This window comes from Mustela nigripes, chromosome 4, assembly GCF_022355385.1.
Source record: "Mustela nigripes isolate SB6536 chromosome 4, MUSNIG.SB6536, whole genome shotgun sequence".
NCBI classification, from domain to species: Eukaryota; Metazoa; Chordata; class Mammalia; order Carnivora; family Mustelidae; genus Mustela; species Mustela nigripes.
The window spans coordinates 109,346,728-109,364,065 of NC_081560.1; positions in this window are offsets into that span (position 1 = coordinate 109,346,728).

Genomic DNA, 17,338 nt, shown 5'->3' on the forward strand with positions numbered 1-17,338 from the left:
GAGCCAGCGGACTCCAGGGGCCCTTCTAGGAGCCAACGTGTGTGTGTGTGTGTGTCTCTGTGTGTGTGTGTGTGTCTGTGTGTGTGTGTAGGCTTTGCACACACGGGACAGGGCTGTGAGGTCTAGGCCCACAAGTGCCCCCATCTTGCCCCAGGGAGCTTATTCCTTAGTCAGCGAGATGCAGCCCCATGTGAGAAAAATAGCAATATGGTAATATTACTATGTAATATGGTACAAAGTATCTGGAGATATTAACTCTCTTGTTCCTTCCAATCCCATCTGGGGTTTCTGGCATTTTCCATGCCTTGTGCTGCTGGCATGCATGAGTGTGGAGGGGGGACCCGGAGAAGCTTCACGGGGCCCGCCGCCACAAGTGTCTAAGCTGTGTTCCTGTGGATGCCTTCCTTCCTGCCTCCTGTCAATCCGTAACTCCCAATCGGGTGGGTACGTGGCTAATTCTCCTTCAGCACCTCCCCAATCCGTCCGCTCCCCCACCCCCACATTCTGGCATAAGTCCATGCGGGAAGGCTGTTGTCCTTCGGAATTCTGAGCGATCGAGTTCTTAAAACAGCCCGGAGAATCAGCACAAAGCCCACCTGAGAGCCGGAAGAGCGCGAACTTGGATTTGGATTTGGGATGGGGAAGGCCCCGCTGCTGGAAAGCAGGGGGTCTGGGAGAGTGGCCACGGCTCATGGCGGTCTGCAGAAATGGCTTATGTCCACTGTGATGGTCATCTGAGAGGTGGCATTTTGAGGAAAGGGAAACTTTCACTGATTTTGAAAGCGAGATGATGGGAGCCTTGTGGGTTCTGGGAAGTACGGGAACAGCCGTGTCCTAACGGTATAATAGCGTCCCACAGGAGCGGTGCCAGATGAGAGGCAGTATAGATGGGAAGTGTGCAGGAATTTTTTAGGAAGAAGAGAGGTCACTCTTCTCTGGTCCAGGAGGGTGACAGGAGGGAGGCAGACCTGCAAACCTGGGCTTTGAGGAGGGGCGCAGTGGGGAGATTAGGAGGAAAGAAATGTCCAGGAGGGGTTATGACACCATGAAGGTGTGAGAGAAGGGGCGGTCACAGAGCAATGGGGACACCACGATATCTCTTCTGATGGCGGCAAACCCTGTGCTGGAGAACAACAGAGAAGGCGGTCTGGGCAGGTTGGGGCGTCCTCAAGGCCTGGCTGGAGACGGGGTCCAGTGGTGAAGGAGGCTCCCCGGGGAGGAGGCCCAAGTCTGCACTGCTCCTGGCCCGGGGCTGGCAGGGAGCTGAACAGGGAGATCTCAGCAGAGAGACAACCTAGAGGGGAGCCTATAGGCTCTAGGCTGTAGGAGGTGGGGGGGCTGGCATGGTGAGGAAAAGAGCAGCAGCTTGGGAAGGCCACCGTGGGAGGTCACTTCACGGGCTCAGAAAAATGACTTGAGACTTGCAGTCATCACACACAACTCTGACTTTGTGCCCTGGGCTGGTGATTTCTCATTGTTCTGTGACTTCAGTTTCAGTTTTGTAATGAGTATTCACAGTGAAACCCAAAATCTCTCTTGAAGGAGCAGAATGGAACATAGAACTCTCAAGACGCAGCTTACTGCATCTCCAGAGGCCCTTTATCTCTCTCGGGGCTGTAGACTGACCTTGACCTTGGGGTGTCTCCTCTACCTGTGCTGCTGCCTGCCTTTGGCCTCCCTGACATCTAGGAGGGAGCCACATCTGGGGAGAGGTGTTCCGTTGGGCTCCGGTGACATATATTTCTGTGATCACAGACTTTTTAAGAAACTCTCTGGGGATGGTGATTTTTTGGGGTGCAGCCCCGGCAACAGTTTTGTTTCTGGGCTGGTGATTCAAGATGACTGGACAGGTTGGGAATGAGATGATGTCTTTTTTTTTTTTTGGCATGAGATCTCTTCTAAGTAAATGAACAGGCTACTTTAAAAAATGCTGCAGGGGAAGACATGCGAGCACGTGTGTTTGCTCTGAGTACCACGGCTTGCCTGCATGCCCACCACCACTTTTAGGCACACCGTGGGCCCCCTGCGGTTCCCACCACCGGCTGACCCCCCTGGTGCTCACTGTGAGAACAAAGGGAGGCATTAGTGGCGAACCCACCACCCTTCCTCCCCTGCACGCTTCCGACAGCCAGCAGAAATCAATAAATTAAGATAAGGAAAATGACGTTTGGCTTTGTCTGGGCTTGGATGTCAGAGAGCTACCACCGCTGTCTTGGGGTTGAATGGAGATTCTGTTTCCTTCTCTGACTCTAAACTCAAAGGCTGATTCCGGCTTTCCTGTTGGGACCCACGCTCACCAGACGGTTCTGACATTTTGACTTACTGATCAACTTGTTTTGTGTTTTAAAGATTTATTTATTTACTTGAGAGATGGAGAGAGAGAGATCACAAGCCGGGGCAGGGGGCAGAGGGAGAAGCAGACTCCCGGCTGACCAGGGAGGCCAATGTGGGACTCGATCCAAGGACCCTGAGATAATGATCTCAGGCAAAGGCAGACGCTTCACCGACTGAGTCACCCGGGTGCCCTATTTTTTTTTTTTTTTAAACCACCATTTTTTTAAAAAGTTAAGCGTATGCATGCCCACACACTTATAGGGGGAAAAAACCCATGAAAACCAGCTAGCTCTGTGTAAGAGCCAATGGAGAGCAAAACCTTACCTTCCTAGAGCAAGGGCCAGGACAAACGTTCTTCGTGTAGCTGGTTAAAACAGATCGAATTTTTACTCGTTTACAACCCTACATAGTCTGTTAACACTTTGTTTCCTTAGAGGATGAGTATGTCATGGAGTTCTTCCATAAAGAGACACCATCTCCCTTTCAGAGAAAAGCAAGCCGGAGGGTTGCTGGCAAGACAAGCCAGCCCAGGCGGTTGGAACCGACACTCGGTAGGAAGGAGGCTGGCTTCCCGGTGCAGCTTTGGAAAGGCCCCAGTGTGTCTCTAGTGCTGGGCGAGTCCTTGGGGCTCCCTGGCCTTTGTTCCTGGATGGTCACTAAGTGCCCAGAGCAGGAGAACAGAACGTCTTTGAGATTGTCTTGAGCGCTGGTTCTGAGACTACTGTTAACACAATCCCAGCTGAAGGGTGATGTTTTCTTCTGCTGGAATTTCTGATTTAAGATAAGGCCGTGGAGCCTGAAGTTGGCAGTGTGGTGGGGACACGACTCGGCCAGCCTCTCTTTTCTGCAGGAACCTCAGTCTTTCCTTCTGGGTCTCAGAATTTGCTCAGCTAAGGGCACCATGGGTTAGGTGCTGACGCGGGAGGAGCTGCCGAGTTTATGCAGAGGTCATCCATACCTGCTGGGGATTGCGCTGCATTTGCTTGGAAGGAGAGGTGCACACTTACTAGGTGATGAGGAATGACTGGTGCCCACCAGTGAGCCCGATTCTAGAGAGCTCCTGGGCCTCGAGAGCCCATTTGCTGGGCATGCACACATGGGTCATGGGGCCTGGGACTGTTATCTTGGGCAGGCCCACAGGTATGTTTGCAGAGGACCAAACGGTCCCCGTTTTGAAGGCCATATGGCTTCGTCACGGCTACTCCACTCGGTAGCCACAGGTGAATGGCATGGCTGTGTTCCAACAAAACTTTATTTACAAAACAGGCGCTGGCCCGATTTGGCCCACTTGCTTACTGACCAGATTTTTTTTTTTTTTTTGAACTTTTAAAGGGCAGGAACAAGTTCTTATTTATGTTCGCCTCTCTGGTGTCTCTCATGGGGCCTGATTCATGGTACGAGTGCAGTAGTGCTCCATGAAGATCTTCCGGACACAGACTTGCAGATAGGTGAAGGGATCTTAGAACGAATCCCCCAGATATATGGATATGTGGGCAACTTATATTCCCATTCTGTTATCTTTTCAATTGCCTCTTTTCCCTCTTCTCTTTTTCCTTTCCTTTTCTCATATCCCTAAACATTTCTTATGCATTTTCTATGTGCCAGATACTATGCTAGGCTGTAGATAACAGCTAAATATAAAAAGCAACACATACCATTTGTCTTCAAGGAGCTTATAGTCCAGTAGCTGAACCCAGGGAAGGAAAAAGAAGAAGGAAAAAAAACCAGGTAAATGAAGAATTTAATGAAGCAGAAGACAAATAGAAAATATCAACAAAATCAAAGGCCAGATTATTTGGAAAGAATAAGAACACTGATTAAAAAAATAAACCCTAGCAAGGTCAGACAAGAGGGGAAAAAAAGGAAAAGGTAATCATTGTCAGGTGTGATAAGGAGACATCGCAATAGAGCCCGCCTTCCTTAAAATGCCAGTACTTTTGAAAATTTAGACAAATGGGTAAATTCCTAAAAAACACAATTTATCAAAATGGACACTAGAGAAAATATGAATCTTAACAAGGCTAAGACTAAGTGAAGTTAACTAAGTTAAGTCTAAACTAGTCGACGAGACAAATCCAATCTGCAATCTGAAACGTTTCCACAAGGAAAACCCCAGGCTTGGAGGTCATACCTGCACCAGTGTACAAGCCCACGAATGCTCATGGCAGCCTAAGTATACCAGCCCTAACCTGGGAACGACCCACATGTCCAACAAGATTGAACATGAGGAGAAAACAAAACCATGAAATTTGGCCCCTTGCCCTGAAGCAGTGTGCACTCCTGGTATGCTCTGTTGTACTGGGAAGTGTTTTCTCCAGAGAGGTGCCATTGCATGGAGGTGAGAGAGAGAGAGAGAGGGAGGGAGAGAGACAGATCTCTCTGCCATGGATCTGTTGGGAGGGACAGGCAGGGGGAGCAAGGTGACCGGAGATACTTGAGTGGGAGAGAAGGCCGTGTTTTTCCCTGGCTTGCCCGCTCTTGTGTCCTGGGGAGGTGGTTTCCCCTAACAAGGCCGCAGACTGTGGCGGGATCCCCATGACGACAGGATCCCCCAGGAGCTGCTTAACTGTGCAGCCGGTGGGGACTGTTTTTCAAGGCCCAGGACAGGAGGAGGCTGTGGGAGGTCTGGCCTGTGCTGGCTGCCCTTTGAGAAGCTGGCTCAGACTGGCCACGGGTGAGCCCCAGGATGGATGGTAGGAGCCGGGGGAAGTGCTCACTGCAGCCGAGGTGGCAATAGGGGTGAAGGCTGAGCAAGAAAGAGCCTTGGCTGTTAGGAGCAGGACCTCCCCCACCTCCCCAGGAGAGCAGATAGAGCAGAGCCCATGAGAAGACAGTACAGCTCAGGGCTGAGTCCAAACAGGCCAGGCCCAGAGAGCAAGGTGGCAGTGGGGGTCCCTGGAGACCCTGAGCAGGGGAGCACCTCTTTCCTCCAGCTGGTCCACTTTGTACCCAGGTATGGAAACACATGGATTTTCCTTTGTGTTGCATGGAGTGTGGGTTTACGGGGACATTTCATAACCCCAGGAAGATGAAATTCCAAAAGCTGGGCAACACATCGTTCTCCGCTGTTTCCACGCGGAGGATGAGGATGAGACGGGCAGAGGACAGAGAGGGTGCTGTGCAAGAAGCCGTGTTCAAGGACCTTCCTCCTGACCTCACTCCTGGTGTGGCCTCCAGGCAGGAGACACCGGACAAGCACAGGGGGTCACGGAACCAGGGCTGTGTTCTCACGGGGCATCTCCCGAGTTGCTGTTTTTAGTTCTAGGTTCTTGGGTTCTACTCCTGCGTTTACACACATTCCTGTGTGGGGACATGATCCTGTTGGACTTTTTGAGGATTCTAGAAGCTGAGCTTCTAGAATATGAACATAACATGGAGCTGCGAAGGTCTGAACAATGTTCTAGATCCCAGCTCCCACGCCAGATACCACTTTCCAGGGCCACAGGACCCGGGGGCAGGCAGGACGAGGCCTGCTGTCCCTTGGGTCCCTTGGGTTAATCAGCCCGAAGAAATGGCTCCTCGGGAAGGGGGGCTGGGGAGCAAGCAGGCGACCACGTGAGTCTGGGAGACAGGACATTGCCCAGGTCTCCTTCAGGAAACAGTCCCCTCGGCCCCTGGTGAGTCAATGAGCTTTCGTGGTCTGCGTCCCAGGTGCTGCCACCAAGGAGAGCCAAGGACACTCGTGAGGGAGTTGGTTCCGTGTCTTTTCATACAAGCCCTGGGCCAGTACATCCCACAGGGGACAAAGCAGGAAGGGGGAGACGGGGAGGCAGAGCCGTCCAGGTAAGTCAGAGGGAGGGCCTAGGCGCGGAGCTTCCCCACAGAGGGAATCTGGGGGCTCTGAAGGGGGGAGAGGAGCGAGGCCAGGGCCAGCTGGCTCGGGGAGAGGAAGGGCGCAGGGGTGGGCAGGGGAGGCCAATCTGAGGGCAGGCAGGCTCTCTGGTAGGCCGAGAGCCTAGGCGGCTCCGCCGTGGGACTTAGAAACCAGGAACAGGATGTGAGAAAGGACGGGGAAGGAGGCCTCTTCCCTGAGAAGGAACAATGGCCATTCTTCCACTGAAACGGACACTCCGTGAGAGAGGAAAGGCCTCCTGGTGGAGGGCGGGGGCAGCTTAAGGAGAGACGGGGAAGGGAAGGGGCCCCAGATGCTTGTGCTGACCCAGGCCAGCTTGGTCCCGGCCTTCCTGGACCCGGAGACGGACGTGCACCCTGGCCAGCCCCCGCGGTTGGCTTCACCTGCGTGTGACTTTACGGGGCGCCACCGACTTGGCTCCCACCCCTGCTTTGCAGCCCCCCGGGACCCCGAGGGGCAGGCCGGGCCAGGACGCCGGGAAGCTGCCCTGGGCCAGGGTCTCACGTGTTGTGTCGTGTGGTTCTGTGAGACTTACCATCTATACACACGGGAAGAAGGATTTCCCAGAAAAAATAGAGGAAGCAGGCCAATGTAATCAACGCGCACAAACCCCTCCTCTTTCCAAATATGCGCCTATCTCCAAAACAATCAAAACTGCCCCATTAAATAACACTTGTTCAGTACAAAGGAAGTGCGGCATGATGGGATCGCACGCCGGTTCCAAGTAAAACATTCCCGATTGTTCAGCAGGCAACAATGAACAAAAAAGCTGAATGGCATTCACACGTGAGTTCTGCTCTGGGCCAGCCCTTCCGCGCGCCTAAGTGCCCAACGCAGGGGTCACTCGGTGCCTCTCTCATGGTCACCTCCAGGGAGAGGCTGGCCCTGGGTTGAGGCTGGTTGGAACCAGGCTGGGGCTTCCAGAGCAGGTCCTGGCCTGACTGGCCATCCGTGTCCCAGCCTGCTTCCTGCTCCTGGCGCCTTGGGCCTTTCCACTACCTGCCCCTGGTCTGGCCCTCCATCCCCGCAGCGTGAGGCGGGCTCTGGGCCAAGAATGGCTATTGGCATATGACTGGCACAGGCTGGCAGCTGGCAGAGACCGGAGACTGTAGTCAGGGACCAAAGGCAGCCGAAAGGAGGGGGCAGTCTTGGTTCTTGCCCAGAGAAGGGCTTGGGGGCCTCAGTGACAGTCCTATCATCTATGGTGGCTGAACTGTGTCCCCCCGCCACCCCAAATTCGTGCATCGAAATCCCAACCCTCATTGTGACTGTATTTGGAGATCAGGCCTTTATGGAGGTAATTAAGGTGAATGGGGTCCTAAGGGTGGGGACCTGGTCCTATAGGATTAGTGTCCCTGCAAGAAGAGACACCAGAGAGCCCCACTGTCACGCCCCCGCCCACGGTCCCTGTGTGAGGTCACAAGGAGAAGGTGGCCGTCTACAAGCCAGGAGGCGGGATCTCACCAGGAACCTAAGGGCCAGCCGCTTGACCTCGGGCTTCCAGCCTCCAGAGCTGTGAGGGATAAGTGTCCACTGTTGGTTCCACACAGTCTGTGGATTCAGCTATGGCAGCCCGAGCGACTGAAGACATCATCCAACAATGAACCGGAAAGCCAAAGGGACCCAGAGGTCTTGGGGGCAAGCGGATCCTCCAGGTTATCTGAGGCATCTGTCTGCCAGGCCGTGGGGGCTATCGCCCCCAGATCCCACCCAGCGTTGTGGCCAGTGAATGCACACGTGTGCAAACGTGAGCGGGCCGGCTGCTGAGTGCACTGGCCGAGGCCCTAGAACACGGGGCCTTCTCAGACTCGTCCCCGGGCTGGCCGAGCATCCCTTGCCTTGGGCCTTAAGGCTGGCGTGACTCCCATGCGCGGGCCTTGTCCCAGGCGGCCCCAGGCGGTTGGTAAACAGCAGGGAGAGATAAATTCTTCATAAACGGGGTCCCGTTTTCATGCAAATGTGCCTGCTAATACAGACCGGAGGGGCACGTGCTACAGGATATTTACGACAGAAGCAGAACTGTTTGGAAACAGACGTTTTATTAGGTTCCCGGGAGGCACCAGCTGCTCTTCTAACATTTCTATTTCAGGGCTTTCTGTAGGAAAGCAGTCGCTCTATAAATAGCAGGGCGAGCGAAGTCCGGGAGGGGCTCTAAGGGTGCGGGGAGGCTGGGGTCCGTGGCTGGGAAACCCTGCGGCTCTGTCCCCGGCCTTGGGGGCGTCTTCCTTCTGTGTGGCCTTTTTGGCATTTCAGACTCTTCTTTCGATACTATCTCCATGCCTGTCTCTGGGCTTCTTACTCTCTTCTTTTTCAATCTTTCCGATGCTTTCCTTTGCTTTGTGTTTTCAAAGAACCTCGTCCCTCGGAAGAGTTGCGAGACAGGACAAGGAGCATCTGTATACATTTCCTACAGGCTTACAAGGGAACGTTTTGCTTTCTCTCTCTCTCTCTCTCCAAATACGTATTATTCATGTCTTTTGTGGAGCTGCTTGAGATTATATTGCAGACAACACTGCTTTTCACCCTGAAATGCTCTGGCAAATATCTCCTAGGAGGGACTTTCTCTTACATAACCAGGACACAATGATCTCATCCAACGCCATGATCTAATGTGAAGTCAATATTCACGTCTCACCAATGAACGTCCCGATACTGATTTTATAATATTCCCCACCCTCCAACCACGATCCAGTCCAGACTCGGTCACTGCGTTTTCTTGTCCTGTCTCTTATGTCTCCTTGAATCTGCAAGGATTGTTTCTATAGTTTTTCTTTGAATTTCACAGCCATCGATATTTGGGTCAGGACCTGGAAAGGGAAGCAGAATGGTTAGCAATGGAATTGGGGATTGATTAGAAAGAAGAGCCCTTATCCCATGATGGGAGAAGTCGGGGAAGTGAGCTTCTCAGAGGGGGTTACTGGGCGGGATCAGAAGAAAGTGCTCAGTCGGGACCACACAGGGGAGCTAGGAAGATGTCTAGGGAGGGCTGTTCTCTGAGGGAGTTTTGGGCCTGGGTTCTCTGGCAGTGAGCAAGGCAGGCATTTAGGAAAAGAAGTGGTATAAAGTGGGAGAGGACAGAATGGTCCCCACGGTGACACAGTGGCCTAGGTCTGTCCCCACCTCACCTACAGGAGAAGCCAGGGTCCTTCACCACAGAGCTGCACCCACACCTGGCCTAGGACATGGAGGTGCCGTGGGAGCCCGAGATGCCGTGAGCCCATGAAAATGGAGGTGAGCTAGCAGATGGTGGCAGGGACCTCAGCATTCCTCCAAGCACAGTGGTGGCTACTTCCCCTCTGCCTTTCTGATTGTGTGCACATTTTTCCCTTGACCTGTGAGCCATCTTCCCTCCCCACAGCTCCCCTCTCCTCCTATGAAAATGAGTCTAACAGCCGTAGGATAGTTGGGCGTCCTTGTCCATGGACGCGCTCCCTCACGGGGCTGAGTCCCCACCAAGCCCAGCGCAGCCCGTGCCATCCTCTTCATGCTTTCTTCCCCTCAGTCCCACTGCCTGTTCTCTGGCTCCTCTTCCCCGTGAGACCGGGAGCACTTCCTGGGAGGACAGCCCCTTCCTGAGAGGATCCAGCCCGGCGCCCCGCACAGAGGGTTCACTCAGAAGCTAGAGGGTCAACGAAGGGGCTCATTGGTACCTGGGCTGTTCTAGAAACCATCTAAGGAGACTTGGGTGACGACTTGTATTTTAGCTCCTTGCTATGAGGAGTGGCTTTAGGGATGGGGCCATAGACCCCATCCCTAAAAAAAAGAGGGAACAAAGAAGAGATCAAAAAAAAAAAAATGCAGCCACAGGACACAGGACACTTCTGCTGGTCTTTCATTATCTACAGCCTACATGGCCATCCCTGGCTGTAGAAAAGGCTGGATTATCATCTTTATTCTGGGTGAAAAGGCTATGCAGATGGCTCAGTCAGACCACCAGCAGTCTCTGCGGTGGTGTTTGCGGGGAGGTCTCGTGTCTTCTTCCTCACTCCCTCTTTCACGTGTGATGGGAAGCGAATGGAAGGTCCCAAGCCCTGTGTTCCTATGCAGGGTCATTTTTAGCTCTTCCTGGGAGTGGGGCGAGCTCGTGGCCACGTACTCTGATTGGATTACTCGTGTCGAATGGCTCGAGGTTGTCCACGATGTAAATACTGAACCCAGGGGAAATCTGTCGGGGTTTAAAGGCAGTGCTGAGCAAGGACTGTGCTAGGCGTTCATGGCGGGGCCCTGGGTTTTGCTGCACTGTGATTGAAAGCACATTTACTCTAGGGTGGGAATTTTAAATCTCCTTTTAAAAGCATGAGTCTCATGGGAATATGTTGGAGGCAGGGAACCGCTCCCCCGAGAGCAGTTTTGTAACTACTTGTAGCTGAATTTATTTTGTTTTGTTGAAGTATGCCAGCCTGGACATTTCCTCTTGTTCTCATGCTTTTGGACTCAAGCATGCAGAAAGCACACTTGCCTCTGGGAAGGCCAGCCGGCAGGACTGGGAATGAGGGACTCCTGCTTGCTGTGTCCAGAGGGTGAATCACCTTGCTTTGGAGTGGTCTGTGCTGGGGACAGGGGACTGGGACATAGGGGAGAGGCAAATGCTGCTGGTAATGGAAATGCAATGGGCTGTTGTCTCAGCCAAACCACACTTGAACATGAACTGCTACCGTTTATTCAAGTTGGCTCCCCCATGTCCTGTGTCTTGGGGCCTGGGCTACTCCCCTCACAGCCACTGATGCTGTTCCGTGCCCTCTGTGCATGGGGGTGTGCCACTGGGCTGGGCTTCATTGATTTGGCTGCCTCAGTTTCCCTGTGAGCCCTCACACTCTTTGTCAGGAAATGCACCCGGGAACGTATACAGTGTTAAGTCAGTCACCGACGTGCACAACATTCCCAAGCAGCAGCAACTGCCGTCCACCGAGTGCGCACCGTAGTCTAGGTCCCAAATGTCAGAGCTCTCATCACTCTGGCAACAACCCTGAAAGGAAGGGATTGTTTTCTCACATTGGAGATCAGGAGAACGAGGTTGGAGTGCCGGAGCCACTTACCTCCAGGTCTGCCAGGTCTGTGTGTGATGGGGTTTGGGGGCTGGTGGGATTCTTAAGTTGGGGAGAGACCTAGCCTGTGAATGCTGCGTCGGGGCCTCAGAGCAGGAGACAGAGGTGCTCTGGCTCAGAGGTGGGAGCCTTGCAGGCTGGGAAATGGAGCGTCTCCTCCCTCTGCAGACAAAGTGTCCAGAGCAGCCTTCTTGCCATCAGGAGCAGCTGCTGTGCTCGACAAATGTCCTCCAGCTTATCCAGTCCCTGTTTTCCTGTGATATTCATGTTTATGTCAAGGCCACACTCGTACTCCAGCTTTGGGGTGGAATGAAGAATTTAGCCCTGTCGAGGATGAGATCTTCCTTTCTGAGTTTTCCCCTTTGTGTCCACACCCGCAGTTGGACCCTTAACCATTCTGGTGTGTTGGTTGGTCTACTGTTTTGCCAGCCTTTGGAGGGGAGGCACCTCTGCCTGACGTAGCAGAGAGTAACAAATTCTTAAAGGCTGGTTGATTTATTTTTTTAAAAATTTTGGGTAAATATCTTATTTATTTATTTGCGAGAGAGCGAGAGAGAGCAGAAGAGAGGTGAGGATCAGAGGGAGAAGCAGCCTCTTTGATGAGTGGGGAGCCTGATGCAGGGTTCCATCCTGGGACTCCGGGATCATGATCTGGGCCGAAGGCAGACTCTCAACCGACTGAGCTCCCCAGGCACCCTGATAAATTTAGTAATAAAAAAAAGTTACTTCCTCATCTCTGTGTCTTCTACAAAGCAGCCTTTTAGTTCCATTAACAATTCATTTTTTTCTCCTATGTCTAGTGGGAGAGACCTCAAAGTGTTTAGGCTTTATTGTTCTGCTGAGCTATTTACAGGCTAATGTATTTGCTACTGCATAACTCCATGTAGTTCCCTTTTTTCGGGCATAGAATCATGCAGATGTGCAATTGTACTAAACCAACAGAACAGAGACCCCACTTTACTCCCGGGTACAATCCAGGGAATTCTTTTCCACTAAGTAAACAGGCATTTTTACATCTCCATACATAAAGTAGTTGGCAACATGTTTTAGGGCGTTCCCACATTCCATCCAGCTGATTCTCCACATGTCTAAAGCACCTACTCTGCAATGGGCATTATTGAAAATGTGTATCTTATGATCCCTGCCCTTAAGGAGCTTACAATTCAGCTTAGAATCATGACAAAAACAATAGAGAGCCACAAAGACAATACAGTATCAAGACCTAAATTTAAACTACCAGTTGGGATCCCTTGGTGGGTATGTTGTAACATTAGTTTAAGGGATCACAGTCAGCATTAAAAAAAGGAAAATAAGTAAAATAGGAAAGATTAACACATATATGACATAGTAAGCTTAAGAAGTTTTTGGTAAAGATATGGTTCTGTTTTACATATAAATATGGTTTCTTACTCTAGGTTATGGCCAAATACATTTGAACATTTTCAACAAGATGTGTGCGAGATGAGCAGAGGCAACTGTGTGAAGCGATGCCACGTGAGACGTGGGAGTTTTTTTTTTTTAAGATGTATTTATTTATTTCGGAGAGGGAGATCACAAGCAGGAGGGCAGAGGGAGAGAGAGAGACTCTCAAGCAGACTCTGAGCTGAGTGTGGAGCCCAATGCGGGGCTTGATCTCATGACCCTGAGATCGAGACTTGAGCTGAAATCAAGAGTCAGATGCTTAATCCACGATACCACCAAGGTGCCCCAAGACGTAGGAGTTCTTTTTTTTTTTTTTTTTAAGATTTTATTTATTTATTTGACAGAGAGAGATCACAAGTAGGCAGAGAGAGGGAGCAGGCTCCCAGCCGAGCAGAGAGCCCGATGTGGGACTCGATCCCAGGACCCCGAGATCATGACCTGAGCCGAAGGCAGCAGCTTAACCCACTGAGCCACCCAGGCGCCCGACGTAGGAGTTCTTAACTTGTGTTTAAGTCATGGACTTTTTTTTTTTTTTTTTTTAGATTTTATTTATTTGACAGAGAGAGAGAGTGCAAGCAGGAGGAACAGCAGGCAGAGGGAGAAGGAGAAGCTGGCTCCCTGCTGAGCAGAGAACCCGATGCAGGACTCGATCCCAGGACCTCAGGATCATGACCTGAGCTGAAGGCAGATGCTTAACCGAGTGAGCCACCCAGGCACCCCAGTCACAGACTCTTGAGAACCCCCTTTGAAAACTATTGGTAATCACCTTCGAAGACATGCATGTGCCTGGCATTTTGCACATGATCTCAGTGGTTCATAGCCTTTGCAGCCTCCCACAGGCCTTGGTTAAGCCCTTTGATCTAGAGATTCAAGCCAGGAGGGAGGGAGAGGAGAAAGGCTGGAGAGATGGTGGGTCTGTGTTTCCCCAGAGAGAAGATCATCCATCTCTCACGGGAAGTCAACAAAGGCTTCCATGAGAGGAGAAGCTCACAATCAAGTTCATGTTTTAGGAAGACTGTACTGGAAGCATGAGAGGCCATTGTAATAACTATTTGGGAGATGATAGAGGCAGATAGGAGAGCACAACTGTGCCAAGTTTTTAGGATAAAAAAATCATTGGACTTCGTATATGTTTGGATATGGGGGAAGGGAGGAGAAGGGAGGGGTCTGGGGTGGCCCCTGGGGTTTCAGTCTGAGCAGACAGCCATGCTCATCGCTGAGTCAGGAATAAATATAGAAAAGAAAGCAAGTTTGGGGAGGAGAAGGAGTTTAATTTCCTTGTTAAGAGACATGCCCGAGTATATCCAGGGACCTAAGATAGTGTCCCAGCATTCTCTCAATGAAACTAAAGAGAGGGTGCTAAGGAGGGCCACGTTGGTTTGGGGTCAGGGCTGGAGGAACTGGAAGAGGAGGGGGCTTCAGACTTGGGGGGGTATATTCTTCAGTGGAACTGTTTGGCAATCCTGGGGCAACAGGAGTGTCCCAAAGGCTCTGAAACCCCCAGGGACAGCGGAGATAGCAGGCAAGGTATGCTGGGTGAGCGAGGGCAGCAAGTGAATGACCTGGGGATGAAGCCGGGCCTCTGGAGGCAAGGGGGCCTGTGCCCCTGGACTGGGTTTGCAAATATAAGGGAAGGGGCTTGTCCAACCCAGGAGGGAAGGCCCAGCAGGCCTTGGCAAGGGTGTGTGTGCATGTGGGGCAATGTCTAGCTCCCTCTGAAACTCCCGTTGGGGAGTCTGCCCAGCTCCGTGTGCACCTTGGAGGAGGGAGGGCTCTGCACCTCGCGTTGTCTTCCCAGCCAGTGTCCCCACTGCATTTTGTTGTGACTCTGGCCTGCCTCTGATGGCCCAGCCACCGAGCTCCTGATGAGTATTTAGGGCTATTTAGGGCTTGGCACCAAGGCTTTGAACCTGGTGCGTGGTGCTGCTCATCCAGTCCTGACCTCTGCTGACCTCACCCCATTTGCCCTTGACCCCTGGACTGAGAGTGTGCCGGCCTGTCTGGACCATTGCCCTGTCTCCTCCAGTCCTGTGGCCCGGTGCCTGCTGGTGGGAAACATAGCAGGATCCCCCAGTCTCTTCCAGGCCCAGGAACCCGATCCAAGTGTGTCTGTATCTGGTGTGGAGGAAGGTGGTGTAGTCAGGAATTTCATGCTCCTTCACTTTCGATAAGTGCTGCTAGGAGTCTGGGTTCGAGTCAAATTTGTATTGGATGCTCTGGGTGAGCTCCTTTGCGATTCGTCTGTAGTGTCGCTAACTATATCCAGATGTCAGCACAGCATATGTACTATGGTGCTCTGATTAAAAGCACTCAGTACTAAAAATTTTTCTAATAAGAAAAATGCATAAGGAGAAATTAAATCTCCCTTTTTGTCTGGAACCTACCATAAAGATCCTGCATTATTTACCAACCACAAGAGTGTTTCCTTGGCTGGTACATGTGTCTCTCCTAGCACTTTTTCCAGCAGCTCAGACTTTGGCAAAGTCCCTCACTAGCTTCAGTACCAAGATTAGCCCATTCTCTTTCAGCAGGCGAGAAGCCAAGGCCAATTCAGAATTCTACTAACTCCCCAAAGGGAACTAGGTAATGGTCCCAACCTCATGGGGTTGCTGTGAAGATGGCAGGGGACAGTGTGTGGAAAATGTCTAGTATAGTGCCTGGTACTCACCAGGGTCTTGGGCAAGGCTAGCTCTTTTCCCGAAGAGGGTCATGTAATGCCCAAACCAACGGATTTTTACATCAGCTGGGGTAGGGACATTGAAGACTCTGGTGTGGGTTTGTCTGTAGTTGATACATTGAATGAAAGTCTCGAGAACATTGTGGAAGAAAAGAAGCAGGGAGGAGGAAAGGCAGATGCAGAGCCAAAAGTCTGAATCCTAGACTGACTTCTCTTTCCTTCCCTGAGTGACCTTAGGCAAGGAATGTAGAGTTGAGTCTTGAACAACACAAGGGTTAGGGTTGCCGACCCCCCTCACCGTCCAATATCTGCATGTAATTTTTGATTCCCCCAAAACTTAACTACTTATAGCCTGCTATTGACCCAAAGTCTTACCAATTGATTGACTGATCGATTAACACATTTTATATGTGATATGTATTACATACTGTACTCTTATAATAAAGTAAGTTAGAGAAAAGAAAATGCTATTAAAAAAATCATAAGGAGAGGCGCCTGACCGGCTAAGCATCTGCCTCTGGCTCAGGTCATGATCCCGAGGTTCTAAGATCGAGCCCTGCATCGGGCTCCCTGCTCAGTGGGGATTCTGTAAATAAATAAATAAAGAAAGAAAGTCTTTTTTTTTTTTTTTTTTTAAGAAAATCATAAGGAAGAGAAAATACATTCATGTTTCTACAGTGTAAGAAATCCACATGTAAGCGGAACCCCACAATTCAAACCCTTGTCTGAGGGACAACGGTACTTTTGTGAGTCTCGGGGTTTTCATTCGAAATGGAAATGATGCCTTTCTCAGAGGGCTGTGGGGAAAAGAAAGAGCACCGACCAACAGCTGTTTATTAAGTAGCAATTACTATTATTACTGTGACCTCTCACAAGAGGAGTGCTGTCTCCAGCACGTCACATGCTCAAACGTCTTCTTCGGTATAACAAAGTTGTTTTACTGTAGGTGCAGATGATTTATTCATTTGTTCATCTAGCAACTGCGGATTGAGTACCTGCTACGTTCTACATGTTGGGGATCCATAGTCAGCAAAGCTCTGGCCTTATTCCCATCTTATCCCGGTGAAAGCAGGCAGACTGCAGGCGTGTGGTAGGTCCACACTACCTGTACAGGTGATTAATGACAGGTTCATCATGGAGATCCCAAATCTGACTTCCCCAAACTCAGGGAGCCAGTGGCATCAGAAATCCATGGTCTTTCTGCTTAGCAGGCTCTTCCTGGTTGGGATGACTGCTGTGGCTTACACCCAGGACCTTCCCCGAGGCCGTCCTTTTGGTTCGGTCCTTGCCTTCCCCGGGCTCAGCAAACTCTGTTGCTCTGTGGCTCCCCAGCTGTGGCTTTGCTCCCTTTCCAGGTGATGGATACCCCCCGAGCTTGAAGGGAACAGCCAACTTCTCTTGAGAAATAACCCAGGAAACTAAACTGTGCTTCTGGCCATATGGACAACATTCTAGAAAGTTCTGATTCTTGTTTTCGGACCAAGGCATCTCCTTTATGTTTTACTCAGTCGTCCCTCAAGCTTGTCAGGTGCTCTCACACTGTGAGGTTTCTGTTAATGAAGTTCCTGGAGCCTGGCATCTGCTTTCCCCACCTACTAAGTCCTATCCATTCGTCAGGGCTCAGCCAGATAATCCCTCTGTGGCAGAGAATGTGACCCATTCCCCGATATCCATCCTCTTCTGATTCTGGTGGTCACAGAACCCCTGACCTTGAGCTGAATTCATAGCTAAAAGCAAAACATTCTCAGGCTTCCTCAAAGCTCAGTGCAGCTATGGAGCCTAGGACTGGCTCCTTCCACACTTCTTGCTGGCGGGAATGGGGACTTGGTGTCAGGACTCGGTATCTTGGCACAGCAGCAAGCTGGAAGGAAGGTGCCTGGGTTCTTAACAAGGTGCAGTTGCCCCATCAATCCTGGGTTCCTGGTGTTCAAGCAGTAATCTGAGGGAAAATCAGTGTCCTCACTCCCCCTCTCTTTCTCAAGCTATTGTTACTTGGTTTTCATTAGA